This window comes from Palaemon carinicauda, chromosome 4, assembly GCF_036898095.1.
Source record: "Palaemon carinicauda isolate YSFRI2023 chromosome 4, ASM3689809v2, whole genome shotgun sequence".
Lineage (NCBI taxonomy): Eukaryota > Metazoa > Arthropoda > Malacostraca > Decapoda > Palaemonidae > Palaemon > Palaemon carinicauda.
This window is the reverse complement of record NC_090728.1, coordinates 101359245-101374842: the sequence shown is the minus strand read 5'-3', so window position 1 is coordinate 101374842 and position 15598 is coordinate 101359245. Positions and strand designations below refer to the sequence as shown.

The 15598-nt window shown below is 44.7% G+C and overlaps 1 protein-coding gene across 1 annotated transcript in view; it reads left to right on the top strand.

The window, feature by feature from the left end:
• Positions 1 to 4427: 4427 nt before the first annotated feature.
• The window catches only part of LOC137640081 (uncharacterized), a 248802-nt gene continuing 237631 nt past the window's right edge, over positions 4428 to 15598 (top strand). The window contains exon 1 of the mRNA XM_068372535.1: positions 4428 to 4561. The gene's annotated coding sequence lies outside the window, so the exon portion shown is untranslated. The remainder of the gene's footprint in view (positions 4562 to 15598) is intronic.

Here is a 15598-nt window from a genome sequence, read left to right as displayed (position 1 = left end):
GTTGCGAGATTGGCGTAGTCGATTCCCAGGTGGATCGCGTCAATTTCAATCCTTGAAAGGGCGTCCGCGACTGGGTTTTTCTTTCCTGGGACGTAACGTATGGTGCACCCGAATTCGGCGATTGATGCGAGATGACGTTGTTGTCGGGATGACCATGCGTCCGTTGATTTCGTGAAGGCGTGGACGAGGGGTTGATGATCCGTTGCAATCGTGAAGGGGGTACCTTCCAAGATGTGCCTGAAGTGGCGGACGGCGAGGTAGACGGCGAGGAGTTCCCTATCGAAGATGCTGTATCTTGTTTCGGCGGGTTTCAATTTCTTGCTGAAGAATGCCAGCGGTCAAGGAGAACCATCGACGAGTTGCTCAAGCACAGCCCCGCAGGCGACGTTGCTGGCGTCGGTCGTTAGTCGCAGGGGCGCGTTGTTGTCGAAATGAGCCAGGGTGGTGGCATTCGCAAGGGCATCCTTCGTCCGAGCGAATGCCTGTTGCTGGGGCAAGCCCCACTCGAGTTTTTTTGCTTTTCCTTTCAGGACGTCGTCGAGGGGTGACAGGGTTTGTGCGATGTTGGGGATGAAGCGCCTGTAGTAATTGACCATTCCCAAGAACTCCTGAAGTTGGCGAATGGTCGTAGGTATTGGGAACTTCCTGATGGCGTCGACTTTGGTTGCCATGGGTTTTACCCCGCGCGAGGATACACGGTGACCAAGGAAATCCACTCCCTCCGCACCGAACGTACATTTGTCGAAGCTTACGACTAGGCCGTTCTCCTGTAGGCGCTTTAGGACGGTGCGGACGTGTCCCCGGTGTTCCTCCTTGGTTTTCGAGAATATCAGGATGTCGTCGACGTAGCAGACGCAGAAAGGTAGGTCACCCAGAATGCTATCCATTAGTCGTTGGAAGGTTGCCCCGGCGTTGCGTAGACCGAAGGTTGAGTATGCGAAGGTGTAGGATCCGAACGGCGTTACAATGGCAGTTTTCGGGATATCTTCCGGGAATACGGGGACCTGGAAGTAAGACTTGAGAAGGTCCATCTTGGTAAAAAACCTTGCGCCGTGCAACGCGTTCGTTAGGTCCTGCATGTTGGGCAGCGGGTAGTGATTGGGCGTTGTGATGAGGTTGAGGCGCCTGTAGTCGCCGCAAGGTCTCCAGGACCCGTCCGGCTTTTTAACCATGTGTAGGGGTGATGCCCAGGGGCTCGATGCTTTCTTACAGATACCCATGCGTTCCATGTCCTCGAAGGCGCGTTTGGCATCCTTCAGTTTCTGAGGTGGGAGGCGGCGGAATTTGGCGTGAGTGGGAGGTCCTGTCGTTGTGATGTGGTGGTAGATGCCATGCTTGGACGGGGAACCTGGCGAGTGTCGGAGCTCGGGCTTGAAAACCTCGGGAAACTCTCGTAGGAGGTCGGCGTAGGGGTGCGTTGTTACGGCGGATACGGACATTGTTGCAGGGCCATGTTCTAGGGCGCGAGACTGGCAGGTCCCCGTGTCGATGAGACGTCTGTTAGCGACATCGACGAGGAGTCCATGGTGGGCGAGGAAATCCGCGCCGAGGAGGGGGCGATTGACGTCGGCGATAGCGAAGGGCCAAGAATACGAACGGCCCATGATAGATATCTTGAGGGTCCTGATTCCATAGCACCGTATGGGAGATCCGTTGGCGGCGATGAGTGAGGGAGCGTTTTTGTCGGGACCACGGTCTAGGTCGGACTTCGAAGGAGGGAACGTTGACTGCATTGCGCCGGTGTCTACCATGAGTCTACGGTTGGAAATGGTATCGAGGATACAGAAACCAACCTTTTTATGGTTAACTGCGGCCGTGATGGTGGCAGGTGGATGCTTCTGGCGTCATCTTCTAGGGAAACTGCATGGTGCTCTACATTTCTTGGCGTCACTGCCGAACTGTTGGTGGTAGAAGCACCATGCTGGGTTAGGCCTAGGGTTTGGTCGCGTCAGTTGCGGTGGTTTCTTTCTTGATAGAATGTCGATCTCGTCGTCCTCGAGGGCCATTGCTGAGGAGTCTATGGAAGAGCAGCTGCTGAGGGAGGAGAACGGAGGCGGTGTTGACGATGATGCTCCGAGGCGAGATGCTTTGGAGGCCTCGTGGAGCTTCTGAGCCTTCGACAGGAGTTCGTTCATCGGGAGCGTGTCGGCGTCTGTCAATTGGGCCCGTACGTCCTGTGGTAGGCGTCGAAGAAAGATCTCGCGAGATAAGCTAATCTCACGTCGTCGGCCGTTGCTGTCTGTTTCGGGGAGCATGAGCAGGCCGGTTAGCTCGTCCCACGCCTCGACAGGAGAGGTGTCACCCATGGGCTTGCCGGCGAGGTCCAGTACTTTCTGTGCCCTTGCTGAGACGGAGAGGGAGTAGATACCGATGAGTTTCGTTCTCAGGTCGTCGTATGAAACTTGGCCAGCCTGGGCGTCGAGCCATGGGGAAATCTTGTCGAATACTTCTTCAGGTATGGAGGTGAGAACGATGTCAGCCTTGGCGCAGGAGTCGCTGAGTCTAGCGACGCGGAAGAGTACGTCCGCTCTCAGGAACCAGGAAGCGGTGTTGTGTCGAGAAAAGGGCGGCAGTTTGACTTTGGGCGTGGAGGCGAGGCCGTTGGGTGCGATGGGCGTGTTGCTTCCTACATCGTGGCCAGACGACGAGTCGGCGAAGAGGTGAGAGGTTGATATGTCGGTTAAGCTCATCCTACTGCCTTACGTTCACCGAAGTGTGGGAGAACCAAAGGCAGGTTCTTGCCTAAGGTAACGGAGTATGTAGAAGGTAGCACGGCCGTAATAAGTCCGTTAATGGCAAAGCCAAAACCGCTGATGCTACTTTCAACTCCGGGGTCACCAGTTGTAAGGACAGTGAGACAAGCGTCACCAAGATCAACTGATACTTTATTTGAATGCGCACGGAAATACATAAGGTGCGGACGGAAACGTAGGATTACATTGGCGCCAAGTCAGATTGAAGTGCCCGCCAAAATATATGTGTTTTCTTACACTTACAAATATATGAATTATGGGTTAACAAAAACATGTCATGAAACGATACATATATCAAAATGTAGCTCTGGTAGAGCGGAATATATATACATAGGACACCACAGTGTAGCGAAGAGAGAATTTAAATAAATAAGTAGTTTGTCGATTTTCTGGACGACGAAGGGATCGGTGTCCTTACAATATCATGTACCCCACAACATAAATTTGTCATATTATTATTCAAGAGGAAAATGAAGACTTTCTTCTTCTGTGAGTGCTTCTATTGTAACGATTTAACAGTAAATGAGGAGTACGCGATGTGGAATGTAGAATGCTCTCGAACGAACATGATAAAACGACTGAAAGTTCTGTAGAAGACAGGGTCTCCCAGTTGTACAGGACCAGAAAAGCAGCCCTTAAATAAAAATAAAAGTAATCCGGATGCGGAACCGGAACAGTTGGGGTTTTCTCAGGTGCAGCACCGGGTGAAATAGCCCAATTTGTAAATCCAATCCTAATGAATTTGTGAGCATTGTGTCAAGTGAAACCAGATAAAGTTGGTGTTTGTTCTGTTGGAATCTATTTTAATTCCAACCTTACTTATAATCAATGAACAAAACAATTATTCAAAAACCAAAACAACTTACATCAAATAGTAGATCCACTAATAAAACTTTGTGACATTGCCCTACATTACCCTTTTCCCTGGACATGTCCTAAGATACAGAATAATATAGATCACTTAACACAAAGGTAGACGTTGAAGTGTTCCAAAATTGTCGTTGTCTTGGATTTAGAAGATTTAGTTTTGTTCGGAGTTGATATCCTATTAAGATGCCAGCCTTTCCACTGAGTACTTTTAATTGGAACTGTTCGCCGTGGCTGTGGACCTGTGGTAACCTCGGAGGTAATTTACTTCTTACCTTTGACAGGTCGTCAAGTCCATATTGCGCACGCGCGAACTTAAGGCCTATTAGGCAATTACTAATTTAAGTCATTTAATTCATAAGTTTAATTTTATTATTAATTTTACTTATCATTAACGCTAATTGTTACTATACTAAGTAGTATTAAGTTATTTACTTTTAATTTATTAAGAAAAATAGGTAAAGCTTCGAGTCAAGCAAACGACCGAACTGCTATTCCCCATAGCTGGACACAAATTTCAATCTTTTCCGATTGAATTAATTAATTTAACGTCAACTGCATTCCTTATAAGGAAACAGTTTTGCTTTCCATTTCTTTTGCAACTCTTACCTCTATAATTTATTTTTGGTTTCTAACAGTTCAGTATTAAAACTTTCCCAACCTTGGTGTTTTTTATTCATATATTTATTACTGACGTTATCAGTTTACTTTTTTCAATGGCAATTTTCCTAATGTAAAACAAGTCGCAAAACGAACGACCGTATTGTCAAATGTCCCCAAAACAAACAATGTCTTAAACCATTATTTTGAGACTTCAGCGACGCATTCTATCTCAGGGTATGTTTCGAAGCTTACCACAGGTCATATTGTGTTTGAGAGTAATTTTTCTCATTGTAGTGGAGATCCGCTTGTAAACAAAGAACGCTGTCAATGTTAATCTAGTAAGTGTTGGTAGTAATAACTGCATAACTTTATTATACGGGCAATTCTCGAGATCAAGTAATAATGGCATGTCGTCTGTTTCCGAGTTTATCGAGTTATTTGTATTAAAATCTTGTAGGCTATCCGAGACAAGCGCATATAACAGGCAAATCGAGACGAGCACTGCTTTTGGCCTAGGTTAACAGCTTTGTTTGGAAAATATTGTTATAAAGTGTTATAGATAATAGTATGATACTATATGATTAATCAGGGTCTCTTGTGGCCAAAAAAACTTGAAATTTCCTTACAATTCTCGGTAAAATTGTAGTTACGGATTAAACAACATGAACAGAAAAATAATTTTTTTCGGTAAAGTTTTACTGTATTACAGATTTTCATTTCGAACAGAAAATACGTGTTTTCCTGTAGTAAATAACGTTATTTGACCGAATTTAACCTTGTTTTCAACTACAAACAAATAGAACTACCAGTTCGACTAACTTTAAATATTCGAGCTGGTTGCTGTTATTATGACCGAAATGAAGGTAAAAACCGGTTAAATCACGTTATTTTCTACAGGAAAACATATATTTTCTGTTAAAATGTTTAAATATGGGGTCTCTTGTCATATAGTTTCTGTTAAAATGTTTAAATATAAGGTCTCTTGTTATATATTTTCTGTTAAAATGTTTAAATATGAATTCCGTGTCACTTCACCCATCAAGAACTTATGTACTGCGAACGCTAACATTAGCAATGTTACACAACGTTACCAACGTTACGATGCCATTGCTAACGTTAGCAATGCTACTATAATATTAGCATGTGTATTTTTCAATATTTAACTTAGCCGGTGATTATATAGCTGCAACTCTGTTGCCCGACAGACAACTCTACGGTAAAAACTCGCCAGCGATCGCTACACAGGTTGCGGGTGTGCCCAACAGCGCCATCTGTCGTCCAGATACCCAGTACTCAATGTAAACAAAGACTCAATTTTCTCTCTGTCGAGCTATCGACAAGACGTACTTACTCGCTGTTGCTAAACTGGAGTTTTTTCACAACTAATTGGTGAAGTACTTTATTCTAGTTTTGAGCTTTCGCTATGCAGGTGTTTTATCTTCATCTTAAATCTTGAACTCGTTTTGGATAGATTTAATTATGGTGACAGAGAGTATGGACTTTCCTTCACTTTTAAATGGCCGACCCTTCCCTTAGACGGAAGTGTGTTTAGGCTTTTAGTAATTATATCACGTTATATATTTTCCTCTATATATTTTATATCTCTCCGCCTTTATTAGGCCTCTTCGATTAACTTTCCATTTATTATAAACATATAAAAATAATTTTGATGTTTTGTTTATATAGACCTTTCCTGAGAGTAGGCGGTCCTAACTTGGAAACCGAAGTTAATCAACGTTGAGCCCTTTATATCGTAATTAGCTTTTAAAGAGCTAAGGATTTAAAACTTTTTAAATGTAATATTTTATGAAAGAATTTCTTTGATAGTCTTCGTACTGTTTTCAAAGATGAACTAACGTTTAGTTTATTTATGCTACGCAGTTGTTGACGTTCAGGACGTTCAACATGCGCTCTATCGTTACGATAGAGAGAGAGTGTATCACGGTTTCACTTTGCAGTAAGAGTAAATCGATTCTGACGTTTTGTTCATTCTTTCTTAGCTTAAATGTTTTAAATTCTATTTTAAAGGAACTTTTTAATTGAAAAACCTTTCAGTTTTTTCCTTTAGTCAAATAACATGTTTTTTTGACGAAATATAATTGGGCTCTTCTCTTAGGTGCGAAATCAAGAGAGAAAGAGAGAGAGAGATAGAGACGGAGGGAGAGAGAGGAGAGAAAACGTTCCGTTCAAGCGGGTAACGTTGTTCTCGAGTTACTCTCGTCCCTAGTCGCTGTACGGGGAGGAAGGATAAAACGTTTTAGTTTTTTATTCTCGTCCCCAGGCTATGTGCGGTGAGAGATTGAAAACGTAGTTATATGAACTAGTGTTTAGTCTCTTTCCCAGCCACTGATTTTTTTTTATCTTTAAATATGTTTTCTGTTTTTTGCTGGTATTAATGAGCTTGCATTATACGACTGATTTCGCAATTACTACCTTTTAATGAAGGGTAGAATTGCGTGTTTCAGGTAGAAATCAGTAAAAGTTTCGATTTCAGTGAAATAAGTGCAAAACAGAAAATCGAAGTGATAAAGTGATATGCGCAAAGTGTTACAGTGTTGCGTCCGAGGGTTCGTCTGTTCGTGCCTGTCGTTTACCTAGTCCGGGACCTCTTACATGCTCCCAAGCCCAGGGGAGAAGTAATGTCAAACGACTTATGGGTTCGAGAGGCCTTGACCAACGAACAGACGTTTTTCCCTCTATGGTATCGGGTGTATCTTACCAAGATCTCCCCTACCATAAGACAAGAGAGACGTTGTTTCTCCTCGTCATCCGAAGGCTTTTCGCATAAGAAACCTGTCACAAGGTTTCGAAGCCCTTAAGCGAAAGTCAGTCCTTTCAGGACAGGTCCAGCGTCCTGGTTACAACCATTAGGACAGCTCTGACCCTATGCAGTCATCGGATAACTGCTCGCCGCCTAACAAAAGCGTAACACAGACTCCGAGAGTCTTTTTTTGTAGGCAAAGTGTTGCGGTCACAGACGTTACCCTCGTCTCTTACCACAACCATTTCCGTTGATCCTTAATGGGTTGTATGGCAAGACATGCAGTATATGCTTGCCTCCCTTATGGAAGACTATTCTGCCGATTAGTCCGTTGAGTCTAGCCGTTTATCTCATCGATATCCTGGCTTTCAGCCAACCTAACGTTCCTTTGTGCTTACTGTTGACGTTGGCGTAGCTTAGTCACGTCAGTCAGGTTGTTTAGAACCACACTCGATGCGGTCTCGTGTGGTTTTTCAGCCGCATTTGGATGTTAGGCCACTTGCTGATGCTCCTGTTGACGTTCAAGACGTTCACTAACAATCGGAGTCGACTTGTTTTGACGCTGTGCGTCAACCTCCGCATTCTAGAGTTGTTTTGACTGCTCAGTCTAGGCAGTCAAAGCAGTCTTGAGTGGACGCTGTGCGTCCTCACGCACCTGTTGTGGTTGACAGTTCAGTTGTTGACAGTTCACAGACTGTCAAGCAGTTACATGACGTTGCGTTCTGGTCCGCTACTAATGCACCAGTGAGTGTGGACTCTGCTTGTAAAGCATTGCCACCACGGTAGGTCTCTCCCTTGCTTGAGACTCAGCTTTTATCGGACAAGGTTCCTGTAGATGAGGAAGTTGCTGTTCTCCCTACTACTGATATTCCCTTGAGGACTCTGTCAGATGGAGTGGAGCCTAAAGCTGCTTAGCCTCCTATGGACTTTAATTAAATCATGATGATTTTTTTAAGGATCTTTGTCCGGATCTTTTTGTAACTGCTGCTCCTCGTTCGCCTAAACGTCAGAGCTTACACTAGGCCTAGCTACTTCGAAGCCGTTGTTTTTAAGCTAGTGCTCTCTCGCTCTCCTAGAGAGCTTTACGTTGGCTAGGCGACTGGTTTTTCACCAGGAGGAGTTTGGGGGATACAGCCTTTGCTTTCCCTTCTTTTAAACTGGTTTATAGAGCGAGAGTCTGATATGACACGAGAGAAGTTCTCGGCTTGGGAGTTCATGCCTCTGCCCAGATAGACTTCTCAATTCTCGTAGACTCTCCCTGGCGCCTGGCCAGGAGACGCTCCAAGTTGTTTACAGGTCAACTTCACAGCTGTTTTCGAGCCTTTGAAGTTTTGCTGTACAATTATGTCACGCATAACAAGGCTTTCAGGGATGGTAAACGGTACCGCCTCAGTCGCTAAGTTGAGGTGGTTCCTCCACCGATGCGACCCAGTGTGGGTTGCCAGCCGCACGTTGACGTTAAGCGACGCTCGGAGGTGGTTGTTGACGTTCAGGACGTTCAATAACCAGCAGAGGTGACTTGTTTTGACGCAGTGCGTCAACCTCAGCAACCCGGTAGGGTGTTGACTGCACAACCCAGACGGTCTAGACAGTCTCGGGTTGACGCTGTGCTTCCTCGCGCACCCATGGTTGTTGACAGTTCACAGACTGTGCAGCAGTTCCATGATATTGCGTCCGGCTCCGTCACGCATCCACCAGTGCGACCGGACTCAGCGAGCCAGACGTTGCCCACTCCGTTGCCGTTTCCTCATCAGTTTTCGGATGAGGAACCCTCTGATGAGGACGTTGCTGAACAACAAGACGATCAGCCCCCAGAATAGATCAAGCCCTGCTATCCATCCAGAAGATGCTGAAGAAGGAACGCTGCTCAGTCAGGCTGTGGATGAGTCTGGTAGGGACGCTGTCATCCGTGGAACAATTTGTGTCACTAGGAAGACTACACCTCCGTCCTCTTCAATACAATCTAGCTTTTCACTGGAAAAAGGACAAGACGCTAGAAGCGGTCTCGATCCCGGTTTCTGAAAAGATAAAGTCTTGTCTGACTTGGTGGAAGGACAATATCAACCTAAGAGAGGGTCTTCCCCTGGCTGTTCAGACTCCCAACCACGTTCTCTTCTCGGACGCATCGGACTTGGGCTGGGGCGCGACACTAGACGGTCGGGAATGCTCAGGACTGTGGAACTCGAGTCAGAGGAGCATGCATATCAGCTGCAAGGAGCTGTTGGCAGTACATCTGGCCTTGAAAAGCTTCAAGTCTCTCCTTCGAGGCAAAGTGGTGGAAGTTAACTCGGACATCACCACGGCCTTGGCGTACATCTCCAAACAAGGAGGTACCCACTCACTGACGTTGTACGAGATCACAAGGGACCTGCTCATCTGGTCAAAAGGTCAAGACATCTCCCTAGTAACGAGGTTCATCCAAGGCGACTTGAACGTCATAGCAGATTGTCTCAGTCGGAAAGGGCAAGTAATTCCAACCGAATGGACCCTCCACAAGGATGTGTGCAAGAGACTTTGGGCCACTTGGGGTAAACCATCCATAGATCTCTTTGCAACCTCGCTGACCAAGAGGCTTCCAATCTATTGCTCTCCAGTCCCGGACCCAGCAGCAATACATATAGATGCTTTCCTCCTAGATTGGTCACATCTGGATCTCTACGCATTCCCACCGTTCAAGATTGTCAACAAGGTACTGCAGAAGTTCGCCTCTCACGAAGGGACAAGGTTGACGTTAGTTGCTTCCCTCTGGCCCGCGAGAGAATGGTTCACCGAGATACTTCGATGGTTAGTAGACGTTCCCAGTAGTCTTCCTCTAAGGGTAGACCTTCTACGTCAGCCACACGTAAAGAAGGTACTCCAAAGCCTCCACGCTCTTCGTCTGACTGCCTTCAGACTTTCGAAAGACTCTCGAGAGCTAGAGGCTTTTCGAAGGAAGCAGCCAGTGCGATTGCTAGAGCAAGGAGAGCTTCTTCCATTAGAGTCTACCAATCGAAGTGGGAAGTCTTCCGAGACTGGTGCAAGTCAGTTTCTGTATCCTCGACCAGTACCTCTGTAGCTCAAATAGCTGTTTTTCTCTTATACCTGAGAAAAGGACGATCCCTTTCAGCTCCCACTATCAAGGGCTACAGAAGCATGTTGGCATCGGTCTTCCGGCATAGAGGCTTAGATCTTTCCAAACATAAAGATCTGCAAGACCTCCTTAAGTCTTTTGAGACCACCAAGGAGCGTCGTTTGGCTACCCCTGGATGGAATTTAGACGTGGTACTAAGATTCTTCATATCAGACAGGTTGGAGCCGTTACAATCAGCCTCCCTGAAAGATCTCACTCTTAAGACTCTTTTCCTGGTATGCTTAGCCTCGGCTAAAAGAGTCAGTGAGATTCATGCCTTCAGCAAGAACATAGGATTTTTGCAGAAAAAGCCACTTGTTCGCTACAACTTGGTTTTCTAGCCAAAAATGAGCTGCCTTCTCGGCCTTGGCCTAAATCTTTCGATATCCCCAGCTTATCGGAGATCGTAGGCAATGAACTAGAAAGAGTCTTATGCCCTGTTAGAGCTCTTAAGTTCTATTTAAAGCGTACTAAACCTTTACAAGGCCAATCTGAAGCTTTATGGTGTTCAGTTAAGAAACCATCCTTGCCTTTGTCAAAGAATGCTTGGTCAGACTTTATCAGATTGTTAATACGAGAAGCTCATTCACATCTGAGTGAGGAAGACCGAACTTTGCTTAAGGTGAAGACGCACGAAGTTAGAGCTGTAACAACTTCCGTGGCCTTTAAGCAAAATATATCTCTGCAAAGTATAATGGACGCAACCTATTGGAGAAGCAAGTCAGTGTTCGCGTCATTTTACTTGAAAGATGTCCAGTCTCTTTACAAGAACTGCTACACACTGGGACCATTCGTAGCAGCGAGTGCAGTAGTGGGTGAGGGCTCAACCACTACAATTCCCTAATTCCATACCCTTTTAATCTTTCTCTTGAAATGTTTTTATTGTTGTTTTTTGGGTTGTCCGGAAGGCTAAGAAGCCTTTCGCATCCTGGTTGATTTGGCGGGTGGTCAAAGTCATTTCTTGAGAGCGCCTAGATTAGGGGTTTTGATGAGGTCCTGTTGTATGGGTTGCAACCCTTGATACTTCAGATCCTAGGGGTCGATCAGCATCCTAAGAGGATCGCGAGGCTCCGTAAGGAAGACGTACTTAAAAGGCAGAGAAATTGTTCAAGTCGACTTCCTTACCAGGTACCTATTTATTTTGTTTTTGTTATTTTGATAACTTCTAAAATGAAATAAAAACTCTTAGCTCATAAAAGTGTAAACATATATTGCTGGTCTCTACCCACCCCCCTGGGTGTGAATCAGCTATATAATCACCGGCTAAGTTAAATATTGAAAAATGTTATTTTGATAATAAAATAAATTTTTGAATATACTTACCCGGTGATTATAAATTGAAGGACCCTCCCTTCCTCCCCAATAGAGACGCAGTGGGACGAGGAGAAAATTGAGTCTTTGTTTACATTGAGTACTGGGTATCTGGACGACAGATGGCGCTGTTGGGCACACCCGCAACCTGTGTAGCGATCGCTGGCGAGTTTTTACCGTAGAGTTGTCTGTCGGGCAACAGAGTTGCAGCTATATAATCACCGGGTAAGTATATTCAAAAATTTATTTTATTATCAAAATAACATTTTAAAGCATTTTTCCATATATATACCCTTTACACAATATATAAAAAGGGACAAAAGGGTACAGAACCCAACAAACCCACTTAACCTAACCTAGAAGTTCCCAGGTCATAACCTCTAACCTGGGGCAAGCCCCCGGACCCCCTTCCCAGGTCACAACCCCTAGCCGGTGGCAAGGCCCCGGACCCCCTTCCCAGGTTGCAACCCCTAGCCGGGTCCAAGCCCCCGGACCTCCTTCCCAGGTCACAACCCCTATCCAAGGTTCTACCTGCATATATATAAAATTAAAGAAATTAACGACTTACTTTTATGACCGCGACGACGAAACTTGTGGGTCACCGGGGTGTTGTGACTGTGACGTCTTAACTTCTGTATATCCAAATCGCCGTTTTTTCTTTGTCTTAGCTTACTACTGCACTTGGGACACTGTAAGCGTTGGGCTATTACATTATGAGATTTAAGAAAATTATCAACATTCAAATTCACCGAAATGCTTTCAAGTATGGATTACTGCAGATGTTACAAGTTTCTAAAACTTCCATCGTAAAATACGTCAAGTATGGATTACTGCAGACGTTACAAGTTTCTAAAATTTCCATCGTAAAATACGCAAAATGACATCACCTTGAAGTAACAAAGACCTGACTTGGACAAAGGTTTCCACAGAAAATGGTTTGTTGGAAGGTGGGGGTTAGGAAATATTAACCCCCCTGTGCAAACTTTCCATACGTAAGGGTTCGTGATAGGTTAACGGAAAAAAAACAACGGAGTCTAGAGAGTAAACATGAATGAACCAGAATGGGAAACTTGTCCAGAGCAAGTATTTATGTGAAATCTGGGCGTGACAAGGTAATAACAAAATGTATAAAAGTAATATAGCAAGATAAAATAGAGTGTATAATAAATAATATTTAATGCGAATATAAAATGAGGTGATTTTATAAGATAACGGATACTAAAACGAGTAATTCTTGGGTCAAACGTAATATGTATACTAGGGTATTACTTAAAAGGAATGGTATAGTTGTACTGAATCAAGTAAAATACTTTAATCAAGCGGGTGAAATCGAATAGTTGAATGAGGCGGTTAAGATGACGTTGGGGAAAATGGGGAGGGGTTATAAGAGAAGAAGTAATCCTATTGGTGGAGGGGGAGTTTATGTGCAGGTGGGAGGAGTTTATGCGCAGAAGGTCGAAAGTTGCTATGTACAAACGAATGAACGAGAGCGACTACAACCGACCGGTAGAATGTCAACATATAAATGAAAAACACTGATAATGTTAGCATGTTACGCTAATATTGCTAATGGCAGCTCAATATTACCGTATTTTTTCATCGGTTTATTACACATCCAAGAAGGTAATATATAGAGAAGAAAAGGCTTGTTTTACCATTATATACCGATTCCCCAGTATGTTTTCCCCACCCAAAACCCCGAGTTCCCACTGGGGGTACCCCATTATCGTTGGATTTAGATATACTGTATATGTATTTCTGAAACTATTCATTTGCGATGAGAACGAGTGTCATTTTCGAAGAGAGCGGAATGTTTTCTATAGATAATAGTAGATTTTTTCCGTAGGTTACATTGTCCTGTAATACAGTACAATAATACCTTTTTTTTCTATAGTAAATAATGTGCTTTTACTGAATTTCACCTTCATTTCAACAGAAAATGACCAGAAACCCCAGTGAGACCATCTAAGAACTGGGATATAATTTTTTTTTTTAAAGAAATAATGGTTTTTGCTCTGCCGTGCGCTCGCTTCACTTGCGGATAAGGAAAAACATTAAGTGAGGTGTATGTAGGATAGTGGCCACCTGTATGTATTATTATGGCTAATTTAGATTATGGTAGTGTGTGTAAGGGGGGTCACAGTGGGCCATTAGCCCCCCATTAGGTATGTAGGTAAGGACACGGCTTTTAATTTAGGGTAGGGGGGAAGTTTACGTCTATTTTTAATCAATGCATGAGGAACTGGCGGCTGATATACTAAGGCTCCCATCAAGTTACTATACACTAGCTAGCAAGTGGTACATACTGCTACACACGCTAATCCCCTTGATGATTATTGCTTAGTTAATTAAGTTTATATTTTCATTGAAAATAAGTGTAATTTTTTAATAAAACAAACGTTTTTATATAAGTAACATTAATTATTTAGTAGTAAAGCTTTTTCCGTCCGTAATAATTGTAATACCCAATTTTAAATATTTAACTTAGCCGGTGAATATATAATAGCTGCTGCTCCAGCGGCTCGACAGAAAAACACACAAAAACTCGCGAGCGATCGCTATGAAGGTTGCTGGTGTGCCCACCAGCGCCAACTATCGGCCAGATACCGCATATGCATGTAAACAAGCCTCAATTCTTCTCTGTCGGTCTTAACGACAAGACGTACCATTACTCGCTGTATAACCTGGAGTTTTTCAACAGACTTTGTGAAGTACTTCATTTTGGTTTGAGCTTTCGCAGTGCAGGGGTTTTATCCTCAACTTAAACTCTTGAACTCTTTTTTGGACAGATTTAATTGTTGATGACTTTGGATTGTTTTTTGGACTTTCTTTGACTATTTCAAAATGGCTGACCCTTCTCAAATTCCTAGATTTCGTAAGTGTAATGCTAGGGATTGCAATAGGCGTCTTCCAAAGGCCTCTCTCGACCCACATACTGTGTGTTCTAATTGTCGGGGTAAAACCTGTCAATTAGGAGATCGGTGTGAGGAGTGCGTGGGCCTTTCGGAATTCGATTGGCTCGAATATGACAAGTATTCTCGTAAGCTAGAGAGAGATAGGGTGAGGAGAAGTTCCTCTAGATCAGTAGATTTTTCCTCTCCCCATGCCCCTGAACCTAATCCTTCCCCTGTAGTAGTTGTGCCTGAACCCTCTACTAGCACTCAGGAACCATCAATGCGGGATATGTTACGTGCCATTCATGCTTTGGGCGAAAGAGTTGAGTCGTTAGCTACAGATCGTAATCAACTCATGGCTGACGTTAAAGAGCTAAAGTGTCCGAGTGCCACAGCGGAAAATCGTGGGAAAGTGATTAGTGCGCAAAGTGTTTTCAGTGTTGCGACCGAGGGTTCGTCTGTTCGTGCCGGTCGTTCGCCTAGTCTGAGACCTCTTGCAAGCTCCCAAGCCCTGGGGAGAAGTAATGTCGTACGACTTATGGGTTCGAGAGGCCTTGATCAGCGAACAGACGTTCCCTCTATGGTAACAGGCGTGTCTCATCAAGACTGCCCCTACCATAAGACGAGAGAGACCATTTTCTCCTCGTCATCCGAAGGCTTTTCGCATAAGAAACGGTGGAGCAAGGTTTCAAGGCCCTTGAAGCGAAAGTCGGTCCCTTCAGGACAGGTCCAGCGTCCTGGTTGTAGCCATTGGGACAGCTCTGACCCTTTGCAGTCATCTGAAGACTGCTCGCCGCCTAAGCAGAAACGTTACACAGGCTCCGAGAGTCTTGGTGTAGGCAAGGTTGTGCAGTCTCAGACGTTACCCTCGTCTTTTACCGCACCCATTCCCGTTGATTCTAAATGGGTTGTACTGCATGACATGCAGATCAAGCTCGCCTCCCTTATGGAAGACTATTCTGCTGAAAAGGTTCACGATGATCCTCGCCGCTTAGCTAATCGAGATCCTGGCCTTCAGACGCCAAAACGAGCCTTTGCTCGTCCTGTTGACGTTGGCGTTACTAAGTCACGTCAGTCACGCTTTGTAGAGCCTCACTCGATGCAGTCCCGTGTTGACTTTCAGCCGCATATGGACGTTCAGCCGCTTCCTAATGCTCTTGTTGACGTTCAGGACGTTCGCCAACCAGCGGAGTTGACTTGTTTTGACGCTGAGCGTCAAACACCGCAGTCAAGAGTTGTTTTGACTGCTCAGTCTAGGCAGTCAAAGCAGTCTCGAGTTGACGTCGAGCGTCCTCCCGCT